This window comes from Symphalangus syndactylus, chromosome 18 (genome assembly GCF_028878055.3).
Source record: "Symphalangus syndactylus isolate Jambi chromosome 18, NHGRI_mSymSyn1-v2.1_pri, whole genome shotgun sequence".
Taxonomy (NCBI): domain Eukaryota; kingdom Metazoa; phylum Chordata; class Mammalia; order Primates; family Hylobatidae; genus Symphalangus; species Symphalangus syndactylus.
Genome location: NC_072440.2, coordinates 41618259 through 41631714, shown reverse-complemented (window position 1 = coordinate 41631714; position 13456 = coordinate 41618259).

Here is a 13456-nt window from a genome sequence, read left to right as displayed (position 1 = left end):
TTTTAAGATACTGTTCTTATTATATAACAAGAAAAGTTTAGCAGAGTGAATATTATCCTCTGAGATGGAAGAGCTTACAGAAGAGCTGTACACCTCTCAGGGACCATGTAACTTCATGGTCTCACGACTCATAGCCACACAGGACCCCATGCTTGGGAGGGCCCACACTTCGTTTGATGTTCTGTTGTCTCAGTCTTTCCATTCTTAATAATTCATGAACCAGGTGTCCTGCATTTTCACTTGGACTGGGCACCACAGATTATGCAGCTGGTCCTGGACATCAAGCTAAGCCCTGGGCTACAGCCTCGATAGCCTCATTTAACAAAAACTGTGTGAATGTGTATGTGTGTGTGCTCTGCAATCTTCGAAAACAGTGTTAGAATCATTTCTAAAAAGGATATTTATATTTAGAAATTATAACCTTCTCAATGTACCTGATTCTTCTTGGAAGTATTTCATATCATTCTTAATCAAAATATTTTCTCTTCATCTAATTTTTACTGGGTAAAAAGAAAATACATGAGAAAAATGTGTAAATGAAAAACCAATTATTTTTTTATTATCAGTAATTTTGAAAGGTAGATAGAAATAAGTGAATAGGGATACATCTAGAATTTTCAGCTCTTAGGGCACCTGGAGGAGGAATATATGAATATTCCCTCAGGAATACTCACAGGTCCTGGCCTGAAGTAAGAAGAGCATCAGTAATTTAAAGATTTCCTTACATTTATCACCTAAATCAACTAACATTTTACGTCAACATCTGTCCCCAAACCAGTTTTCTTGCTCCCAATTCCCATGTTTATTTCTTGGTCTTTCATGTTTTAATTTCTCACTATGAGAATTGCTCATCATGGAAATGTTTGCATTCCGCTACTCACTTGACCTTTGCTGGTAGTCTGGACTTAAGCAACTGTGTACTCATCTTCTCAGAGATTAATTTTAATATTCCAAGCATTTTTTAGTTTCAAATCAATTGGGATGAGTTGAATTGTGTCCTGCCCTTCAAAAATTAGATATGTTGGGATAGACACATGGTGTAGTTCCAGCTACTCAGGAGGCTGAGCCCAGAAGTTCAAAGCTGCAGTGTGCTATGATGGGATCTGTGAATAGCTACTGTGCTCCATCCTGGGCGATTAGCAAGACCCTGTCCCTGGCAAAAATGAAAAAATAGGTATGTTGGAATCCTAAACTTCAGTACCTCAGAATGTAGCCTTATTCGCAGATATGGTCTTTACAGAGGTAATCAATTTAAAATGAGGTCTTTAGAATGGGCCGTACTCCAATATGACTGCTGTATTTATAAAAGGGGGATGTTTGAACACAGAGACAGACACACAGAGGGACAATGAAGAAACACAGACAAAGAGAAGATGGCTGTCTAAGAGAGAGTCAAAGAGAGAGTTCTGGACCAGATTCTTCCCTTAGAGCCCTCGGAAGTAACCAACCCAACAGCAACTTGATTTTGGACTTCTCATCTCCAGAACTGTGAGACAATTAATTTCTGTTGTTTAAGTCACCCAGTTCATGATATTTTGTTACAACACACCCAGCAAACTAATGTATCAAACATATTAAAAATCTTTAAGGCATACTCTTGTGGTACCCTAAGGTGATGGTTCTTAATTATGACATCTCAACACACTGGTGTGTGAGAGCAGTGTGGGAGGTTTATTATACATCATTGTTCTCACTATTAATAGTTACAGTAAGAACATACCTTTTAATACTTTTTTGTCTTATGTATAGGAATTGGTTAAGATTCTCTCCATAATAAAATGCATGACTCTCATTCATTTAAATTTTGATATGTTTCTTTGAAATTCATAGAAAGATAGCTAACGTGCTTGGGACAAACCACCCTGGTTAGGCCTAGTAAAATGTTTAGCACATGTGATTGCCATCTGTCCTGTGGGGCTGGGAAAAATATTTGCAACTGCTCTCCATAAGACCAACTATTAAACTCTAACCGCTCTCACAATAGACCCATTTTGAAAGAAGCTGCCTCACCTGCAATTCTATTTTCTAAATGATTTGTATGTTAGGACATTATTTCCCTCTTCCACACTATCATTATGGAATTTGTACCAACACAGCTATATCTACTTGATTTTTACTAGGATGCAATAGTCAAAAAAGGAGACACTTATCCTAACCAATACTACATAACCATATTAGATTTCTTTTTACTAAATTAACAAACTCAGAATCATAAAACTGGTGGTCAGACACCACCCTTTATTGCTATATTTCCAAATTCAATAGATATCATTTTTGTCAAAATAATTAATGAACATAAAATTTTATATTTTCTCCAGGTTGATGTTGAATCACTGATAATTACTGAGATTAATCATAGCTAAATATTTAGGAACTTCTCTGATTTTCAAAGGTACTTACTAGTGACATTTATGTAAATGTTAGCAAACTAAGCAAAAGTATTTCAAAGGGGCTCTCTCCAAACGACAGTCTCTAATATAGCTTCATTACTCTTGTCCGGTGCTGGAGGTATTCCTTAGAGTTATTTTAAACAATCATTTTGCAACATCTTTTGACTTAAGACTCACATTCATAGTAACATGCAATGTTCTGAATACTCAGCACTTTTTAGTCTTTTCATTATTTTTGCAGAATACTGAATAAAAAATTGTTTCATAAAAATCTTTTACTTCAGGTATAAAACTAAAAATTATTTTAATTTTTAAATTAAAAAATATTACTTGAAGTAAAAATTGAATTGTACTGCAATGTACTTTTCAGTAACATTCATATTACATAAAAGAAAATTGCAACTTTCCACATTGATCCTATAAAGGCACATAATTTAATTTTTTTGAAATTATTTCATAAAAGGTAAATTTCAGGCAAACTTTTAATGACCAAGTATGTCGGTTTAGTGACAGTTTATATAAAAATGTTAAACTTAAACATGTTTTAGCAATCAAAATTATACTAAACTGCTTTTGTAACTTAATATAAACTCTGATGTTTTTTAATTTTGGAGGCTTATATTGATATTGACGTCTTATATTTTCGAAAATACTACGTGAGAGAGAAGGTTTTAAACTGTGAATGCAAACATTTCTTTACCAGTATCCCACTTTGATGTAACTACTCTTTATTGCCAATAAATGAAAACCTAGATTAGAAATAATAATGTATTTTGCCTTTAAAAATGGTTATTTTTTGGAAGTCGTTAAACTGTCTTATTATTATGCAAAAGATTTTTTATTAAAGGAATATAACCTATAGATCAGGCAAAGATCACTGAGGCAAATGTGTAGAATTGTTATTGTTTATATGTTTGTCCTTAACATTCATATATCAAGGTCAATGTTCCTGTGCTTCCTGTTGTTCAGCAATGGTCAATTATAAGTTTAAATTAAACAATTGGTGACTCTAAGGCAAGAGCATTTAAAGCTGTATGATTGGAGATGGAAGAAAAGGTGTTCAGATGAGTCGTGGTTATACTCGCCAGAGCTCTCCTGCCATCTTACCCTATTAAGTAGGTTCCTGAAGGCTCTCATGTTGTTCCGTGTTAAAGAAAATTAATATTAAGATAATCTTAATATTTACTTTAAGATTGGATTAATAGTTACTTTAAGATTGGATTAAGACGGCTATCTGGGTGTACATGTATCTTTGCCCCCCTCCTCCTCAGATGCCTTGAAATGAGAAAAGTTATCTATATTTTTAAAGGGAAACGAACTGTTGAAAAAGGAATCTTTCTAGCAAACTGGAAGCCTTAAGAAGTTCCTGAAGTATAGAAGTCAAATAGAATTGGAATGACAGAGACACAAGACTAGAGGGCATCATCGCCCAAAACGCACACAGGAGGTGACTGGCAAGCTGCTTTGGGGGGTGATCAGAATTGAAAATCAACCAGTATAAAGAGCAGGAGGGCTTTTCAGGGGCACTATAAAAGGGTTAGCATCTGTGTGAGTCCTTGCAGAAGCAGTAGAATGTTTCCCTGTATTGAATGGTGACCATGAGCACAGAAAATAGATCATTGCTATAGGTAGCCAGTGATCCCAGGAAGAAATGACGCTGCCACAGCCTGAAGATGGGTCCTCAGGATATCCCAACAAGATCAGCAAGGCCACCTACCATCACCAGAGGCAAGGTCTGTAATCGGCTAGCACTCACTGATGGACGAACAGAGCCTCTTAGATACCAACAAGAAATAAGTGATGGGATTATATCATCCTTAAAGCAGGAGATAATGGATAGCATCCAAAATTGATAAACCAAAACCAGAGCCAAAAGCATATTATTGAAACTTGTGGTAATGAGCGCTAGGATAACTAAGTACCCAATGAGAGCAGGTGAGTCAGGAGATGGTTGCTTTTTATTCTATGAAGTTTGATCTTTGTTTTTGTTTCTCTTCTTGTTTTACAACATATGTTATAGAAAACTAGTAAATTATTAGTAAGATAATTCTTTGATCTTGATGCCTATATTAAATTCAGTAAAAGTATTTTCACTACAATAGCTGCACAATTTCAAAATATCTTAAAGAGGATTTTACAAAAAGTAGATAGACATATAACAAGAATCACAGTACTTAGCAAGAAAGTAGATTTGAATACATTAGGAAAAAATACGCATTACTACATGGGAATAAGCAATAACACAAATGTTAGTTTTTCCAAGATTAATCTTAAAAATTCACAAAAATTCCATGAAGATTTAAAAAACTGAAACCTGAGAAGGTTGTTCTTGAGTTTATCTGGATAGGTGGAAGAATAGCTAACTGTTTTTCCCCCAAAGGAACACAGAAAAGAACTTTCCCTACAGAGGACAAAATACAGATAAAATTGTAGAAATTATGAGAGTGATAATGACACAAAAATAGATAATAAGATCAATGGAATGGAGTCCCATGACAGGCCCAAGTATGGTTATGACTGATATGATCAAAGAAGCATGCCTCCCCAATAGAGAAAAGAACCATTCTATAAATCATGATGGGGCAATGGGCGATCTATTGTTTAAAAAAAAAAAAAAAGTAAAAAACAAATTTCACTTCATGCCATACATGTTTTATATTACATAGGAAACAAAAACTACTTTTATGAATAAAACTATAAAATATTAGAATACAGAACGAGAATTTTTCTTTATTACTGGTTTTTGGGGGATAGGGACATAAATCACAAATATCGAAAAGAAAAACATGAAGCTGTGAACATATGCTTATGTTAAGGTAAAGGAATAAGATTAGGGTGGGAGATTACACATGCATGTTCCATACGTACATATTTTTGTAGTATTTGAATCTTTTACAACCATAATAAGTTTATTAACTATGTTTAATTTATTAAATATAGAACCAGCAACAACTCACAACTAGGAACACCTCACAGTTGTCTGTATGAATCCCTGGACCACGCTTGAGAATCCTGATTGGCAATCGTTGCGTTAAGCCAGCTAAATTCCCTGCAGCAATGGGATGAGCCCTGCTCCCTGGGTAAGGCCAGTGTGGATGAAGAAGTAGTCAGAGGCTGCATAGGCTGTAGTTTAATCTTGAATCACTTTATTACACATATAATGCAGAAAAGTCATCAGAAATTTGCTTGACCTAAGTAGCAAGATAGTTTTGTGAGGAAATTTTCTGTTTACTGGCATTACAGTCACATGGAATTTGAAAGTTAGTAAATTTATCTTTGGCTCTTTTTGGCTTCTTCTATTTTTTTTCTTTCTTTCTCTCTCTCTCTTTTTTTTTTTTTTTTGGAAACTTTCTTCATCCATAATGTTCTTTCTTTACAATTGCTGAACCTTCGTTGCCCCTGTAATATTGTGACTCCTTACAACCCACAGATGACTTCAACCCAATTCTGCTTTACCTGAAGATTTCAACTTTCCCAGTCAACATTCCCTTTTTACTAGTTCTATCTGTTCTTACTATTTTATTAAAATCTTATCTAATTGAAATATCGGTAAGATGTGAAAATGGACACATCACCGAGTGACATTTGCATTAAAAAAGGAGTGTGTCACCCCCAGCACAATCTATAATTAATAGGCTGTATGGCCAAATCTTGTCAAACAATGTTTCTTATTTTTCCCCCTTTTTGTCATAACAACAACAGAAAAAAATTGTCAGCACTGTTCAATGGGCTTCTGAAAGGCCCACAACCAAGCCTGCTAACTATACAGGAAGCACTTGACTGAGAGCTTAAATATTGCCGTGATGACTTCAGCAGGGAAAAAATGAGATTAAGTTGAGTTTCGTGTCATTGCTTTTTGGTCCTCTGTGACCACTCAGATGTTTGAAAACTGATCATCACTGATCAATTTTCATAGATCAAATGCAACATTTGGTCTAGCAATTCTTTAGAAATCCAAGGTATGCTGACAAAATCTAGTTTGCTGAATTGACTTTCCTCTCATCTGAAATGCCTTAACATGATCTTTTATATTGAGAAAAAGTGCTGTAGTTTGTTGAAACTCCAAATAAAACTGTGCCTTTTTTTTTATATTCCTGTCCCATTCTAGGTTCCTGGTGGGAGGAGTCACATCTCATCTCCAGTAGCTTTCCTTTTGTAGGGTGCTGCATCATTCTCAAAATGGGTACGTTTTCCTTGTTTGACTAGATACTGATTGTGTCCATCTTACTGACCAATTGCTGAATATTCACTTTCCCCAGAACATGGAACCTCAGCACAGCTTTTTCTCTGTCCTGCCTTTAGTTCTGGGGAGGGCTAACAACAATACATGTAAAATTCTTAGCTCACTGTCTGAAACATAACAGATGCTAAAAGATTAGTGACTGTTATTGATTCTTACTGTTCATTTTCATGGCATAATCACCACTGAAACAGCCCTTATAACAACTGTAAACATATACAGCATGTTTATAAAATGACACAACACTGCTAAGCATGTTCAAGGGGCTTAGCTTGTGAAATAGATAGTACCTTAGGTTTCTCATTTCACATGTCAGAAAACTGAAGCTTTGAAAAGTTAAATAACTTATTCAAGTGCACACTAGAAGAGCTGGGATGGAAGCCAAGCGGTCTGCCTCCAAGCATGGACTCCACAGCATGGAATAAAATGAAGACTTCTATTATTAGCATGACGTCATTATGGTGAGGAAGGATAGAAAACATCAATAAAGGAGCTTAGTGGGGAACTAATTTCTCTATAAAGCATGACATTCTCTATTTGCCTTTTTCTATTTATTGTTATCAGCACTTGCCAAAAAGCTGTATTTTATCTTCAATGTATCTCCTTTTCTGTTGTCTATGATTAGGAATTTTCTTAGTTTTTAAGAGTCAGAACTCAGTTTTGGGAGAGATTGGGAATTAAATAAATGAGAAATGATTTACTGGGGTCACTTGCAATAGATCACCTTTCCATAGTCTTCAAAATCACTGGTCATGTCTACTAAGAATCACATGCAGCCTATAGACTTTCATTGCTGCCTGGATTTAGCTCCTTCTGCCCTGCTGAACTCCTTTCAACTACCCCACTCGAAGTCATTGGTCTCACCTCTTCAACCTGATTTTTTTTTTTTCTGCTCAATCAGGTGCTGAATAGCTGTCTAGAAAGCCATTATCAGAGGCTTTCTCCCTCCTGCCAAGAAAAGCCTTCAATAGCAAAAAGCTCACATTGCTTCAGATTGCATGCATGCGTGACATCCATAAATCATATAGAAATAATTTGGAAACATGGCTGAGAGATGGTGCAGTGGTGATACAACACCTTTATGAAGACTACAACATGACCACCCAAGAAAGTTATTTATTCTTGTTACTACCACTACAAGATAATATTTTTTCTGGCTTTTACAAAGTGTATCAGATGACAGGAGGAAGCCTAAGTAAAATGCTGATAACAACTGCTGCACTTTTTCTCTAGTATTTATTTACTAAATCATAGATGTTCAAAATAAAAAGGATCTTGAAGGTTCGATTTGCGCATCTCCTTGTCTTAAGCATTTGTCTCCCTTAAGATAATTCCACAACCTCTTTCATTTATCTATGTCAGTATTTATTACAGGGATTACTATCACTTTTCATTAAGAAATGTCAATCACTATTTTAAATATACTTTAAATAGTAAACACTGCATTTCCTTTCTACTCCAACCTATATAAAACCAGAATCTTGGTATGTTTGGTTTTGTTACTGTGGACTTATCAGAAGATGATAGCATCTGTTATTGTCCTGGACCAAAAATGTAATACTACACTATCTGCAGGGCTTGACACCAATCGGAAAATTACTTTGGAGAAAATGTGAAGTAGGAGGAACATTTAGTTTTTTCGTCTTTATTTAGTTATTTTCTTCTTCTTTATTTAGTTTATTTAGTTAGTTATTTTCTTCTTTTCTTCTTTATTTAGTTTTTTTCTTCATGCAGGGATCAGAAGAACATTCTGTTCTTTATTATTATTTGTTTATTTATTTATTTTGAGATGGAGTCTCACTCTGTTGCTCAGGCTGGAGTGCAGTGGTGTGAGCTCAGCTCGCTGCAACCTCCGCCTCCCAGGTTCAAGCAATTCTCCTGCCTCAGCCTCCCGAGTAGCTGAGATTACAGGCATGCGCCACTATGGCCAGCTAATTTTTGCATTTTTAGTAGAGACGAGGCTTTGCCATGTTGGCCAGGCAAAGCCTGAAGCAATCCGCCTGCCTCAGTCTCCCAAAGTTCTGGGATTACAGGTGTGAGCCACTGCCCCTGGACCCTTATTATTATTTTTAATTGGAGCAGTTGTAGCTGTTCTAGCCTGTTCTGGGTTCCTCCAATATTAAGGCTTTTGATGCCCATTACTGGCAGATGGTACTGTTTCTATCAAACTAATGAGCATCAGCTACTTGGGGATGCCTCTTTAAATTACTCCTTTTTACTTATTTCATGGAAGGTAGATCTAAAAGGGGCTTTTTTTTTTTTAAGCAGACCACCAGGTTTTATGTCTTACTAAATTGAGTATATTGTCTGACAACAAACGTAAAGTTAATTAAGCTGTGCTTAACATGATCCTATTCCCTTCATCTGTACAGTGAAAAGGCTGGCATAGAAGCTGTCTGAATCTATGAAATCAAAAAAGGATCAAAGTAGAGACACGAATTCCTCTGAACTTGAAATGGAAATGAGTATGTTGCCAGCATCTATTCATCCGCCTAAAACCAAGTAAATCATTTCAGAAGAAGTTTTCAGCAGTCTATCAAAGTGACAAGAGTGGTGAGGTAGTAAAGTAGAAACACATTGACAACTTTATTCCTATTGACTGGATAAATAATCTTCATGACTCAAAGTGATGAAACGCATCAGAAATAGAAGCACAATGTTCACGTTTCAGTCCGTGAGTAGGGCTTGAATCCCACAGGAGGAATAAAAAAAAGAAGCAAACACTCGGAGGATAACATTGCAATATTATTTAGTCATTATTCTTTAAAGTGTTAGGCCCCTTCCAGAGATGTTTGACTAATTTGTTGCTTGTCTACGTAGATGCATGAATACACTAAATAGTCATCAAATATTGGTCAGGTAGTGTTTTGGTTGTTTTACATATATGTTCTCCTTTAATTTACCCAATAATATTATGACATATCATCATAATTTTAAGAATGAGAAAACTTAAAGTTAATAGAGATTAAAAAATAATTTTCCAACTCTCCATAACGAGCAGGTAGTAAGATCAGAATTCAAATCTTCATCTGTCAAAACCAAAGCCCATATCCTAAATCACTTACAATGAGTAAAAGGGGCTTCTTAAAACTTTATATGTAAGAATATAATCTTAAATGAGAAAACAAACTAGGTTTTAAACCATGTACTGTGACTTTTCTGACACAATGTGGTTATAATTTTTTTCCACTTGACAAAAAAAGAACCACACATTAGACTAATTGTGCTTAGGGCACAGAATATGAGCATGTTTTGACTTAAAATGTACAATAAATAATGAACAACTAATAGTAGACACCCCAACCTGATCATAGAAAACTTTTGTTTTTAATTTCTCTTGGTAGTCAGTCTTTGTGAATGTGGATTTAAGCCACCAAATCCTTTACTATGTATTACTAAAACATAAGGCAAGGAGAAAGAATTCCCATTTCTGATGTAGCAGCCTTGGATAAAAGAGGCTAGTGAGAGGCCTTAATGTGAGTGTGCCTTTTTTGTGCCATGAATCCCTCTGTAGTCTGAAGAAGTTTTGGAACTCTTCGCAGAATGATGTTTTTAAATGCATAAAATAATATACATAGAATTCCCAAGGAAACCAATTGTATTGAAATTTAGTCATCAAGGGTTTATTTTAATGTAGTACACTGATATATGACCTTCTCTATTAATGTGTTAAGTAACAAGATCTGTGGTAGGTATAATAACTGCTTGCATTTGAAGTAGGGGTGAATGCAAAATGTATTGCAAGATCTGCAATAACTGTAATGAGATATGAAAAAAATATATGATTTCTCTTGGTGAGAAAGTTGCATGTACTGCTAGTAACCATGTGACATGGTACCTACCTTCATATTTGGAGGTAATGCAAATTCTGTTCTTAGAGTTCAATAAAAATGAATATGTACTTTTCTCCTGCCCAAGTTCACCCAGGGGTTTAAAGGATTTTATATTAGAACCTCTTTTCTAAAGAATAAGAGCTGGAGGATGAGGTGGTAATAGGGAGAAGGACCGTAGAAATTTGAGGCGTGGTCAGAGACTGGGGCTACTGTGATGCATCTTTTGCTTGTGCAATTGCTTTTGAAAGTTACCTTATTTGGGGGGAAAGGAATAAAAGGTGTTTAGAAGAAAATGCTTTGCTACTTTGATACTTTAATATTTTCCCTATAACAACAAAAAAATTAGGCCATTCTCCCTTTAAGTGCTTGATATGCACAATACCAAAACCGGTATTGTAAAACTGACAAGAGATTTACAATAAATTTTCTATCCCACTGGCCAAAAAATAATCCTAGCAATACAGTGTAACTGGTATAAAATAATAATAGATGAATCAAAAATAAAAATAAATAAGTGAGTAAATAAGTGGGAGAGTCGGAAAAGCTCTGCATTACATAAAATGCCAACTAATAATGTAGGAAGAAAGAATGATACAGTTAAAAAACCACCGCTTTGCAACCAATGTAGTAATAATTGATTCAGGCAAGAATCATCAGTGGATGAATAGAAAAGAAAATCTTTACTGTCTCATAAATTACTTATCAATTACAAAGAGTTAAAGATAGTAACTTTATCATATTAAAATTTGAAGGATGCCACCATAGCCAACATCACCAATAATGGAACAAACTGATATTGTACACCTCATAATGTGATACAATTAGGACTTATTGTAAAACATCCTAATTGAGGGGCATTTATACAAACAACTGGTCTTTACTTTTGTTTTTCTTCTTTCCCTCTTCCTTCCCTCTTTCTTCCACCCTCAATGTTGAATCCTAAGATGAGAGTTATTTTCTTCAAAGCAAATTAAAGATAGTATGCCATTGCCATCTGACCCTTATTTTTTACACCAAACAAGACTACTATGATTTGAAACAAAAAAACTTCTTCGTATGAGAAAGAGCGCTTGGAAATTTAAAAATGAAAGCTTAGATTTAAACATATAATAAACATCTGGACTATCTGCATCAAAAGCTTCTGCTGTTGTATGAGTTTTCCATCACTATAACAAATTACCAAAATTTGGTGGCTTAAAACAACTCAGACATATTATTTTACAGTTCTGAAGGTCAGCTGTCTAACAGGGGTCTCACTGGGCTAAAATCAAGATGTTGTCAGTCATTTCTGGAGGCTGTGAGGATCAGTTTCCTTGCCTTATCAAGCTTCTAGAGACCATCCTATGGCTCATGACCCCTTTCCTCCACCTTCAAAGTCAGCCAGAGTCTCTTCTCAGGTTGTCATTGCTCTTGTTCTCCCTATTCTGTCTCCCTCTTCCACAATGAAGAACACTTAGGATGCTATTGGGCCCACCTAAGTAATCCAGTATAATCCCTCTATTTTAAGGTCAGTGGATTAGCAAATTCAATTCCATCCATAATCTTCCATTTTAAAGCATACTACTGGCAATATTGGAGGGTGTTGCCTCTAGAAATATAATAGAATCCAAACAATTAGGAGTGGTCACTAGGAGACTAAGCCTGGATGCCTCTTCAGTGGATGCCTCTCCTGTGGAGCTCCTTGGATTTCATTAATCACACAATGAAGTAATACATTGAAATGAGATCCATTGAATGGAATATCACAGCAGGTCTTGCTGCCAACTTTGAATGTTTTCACCAACTGTAGTTATTTTGCCCAGTTGGAATGTCAACTCTTTTAGCCTCCCCCATTGGAATTCTATGTGTCCTTCCAGGCTCAACATTCGTCCCTTTTTATCATAAAACCTTTTTTAGTATTTTAACCCCAAGAGGTTCTCCCTTTTCCAAACTCCTATCAGATGTATGGTACATATTTTATAATTTTGCTTCCAATTAGATACTGCATTCTATTGCTTACTATTGTCTCATCATCATCGTCATCATCATTGCTCTCATTTACTGAGCCCTCACGATGGGTCAGTTTCTGCACTCAGTGTCTGATGAGGATTATCTGACTTAATTCTCATAAACGCCTCTCAGGGTAGTTATCATTATCTTTAACTTGCAGAAGATGAAATGCAGACTCAGAAGATAAAATCTGGGGCCCAAGTTCACCAGCCAGAAAGTGGAGAAATACATATTATTTGAACCCAAATTGGTCTGTCATGAGTTTGACGCTTCAGATGATACTTGCTTTATTCTTAGATTATAAGCTCCTCCACGATGGGACTCCCTTATACTTTTTCTGAAACTCCCACAGCACCTAGGACAGACTTAGCTATACTGCAGGAGCCCCATAGTAGCACTGAATTTGACACAAATATGAACTTGAAGCAGAAGGGTGCTATATGCAATGTAAGTTGCCCCAGCTTTGGTTCATTGCATGAGTGAAGCATTTGCACAGCAAGTTGAGGAATCTGTTTCAAAAGGTTTTATTCTGTGCCTGTAAGGATGCCCAGTAGGTTAGGAAAATTTTGGGAATTCCCTTCACTGGTTTTGGAAAGATGACTATGGTAACTTGGGTCAGCGAGTCATGTAGCTGAGACAAAGTAGCCAGGAGAATACCAATGCCTCCAACCACAGCATTTCCATTGTTTCAACACCCAACCAGTTGCCACTAAAATAATTCCAAATCATTCCACTCAAAGGAGTGGTCGTGGTTATGTCCAAATCTCTGTGGGCCTGCTCCCTGCTCTCAGCCAAACCTTTGGGGAAACTGAAGTGCTACTTCGCAGAGCCCCGCCCTGGTATGAAATTCCAGAGCACTTACACTTGTGTTTAATGATAATAATTAGGGTTTATAAGAGCTCTTCAGTGCAGACAGATGATGTATTTTATTACAGATGCAGTAGCATATCATTTCTTAGACCAGAACATCACCTACTATAAAGTATTCCAAATCTGTGCCTTGC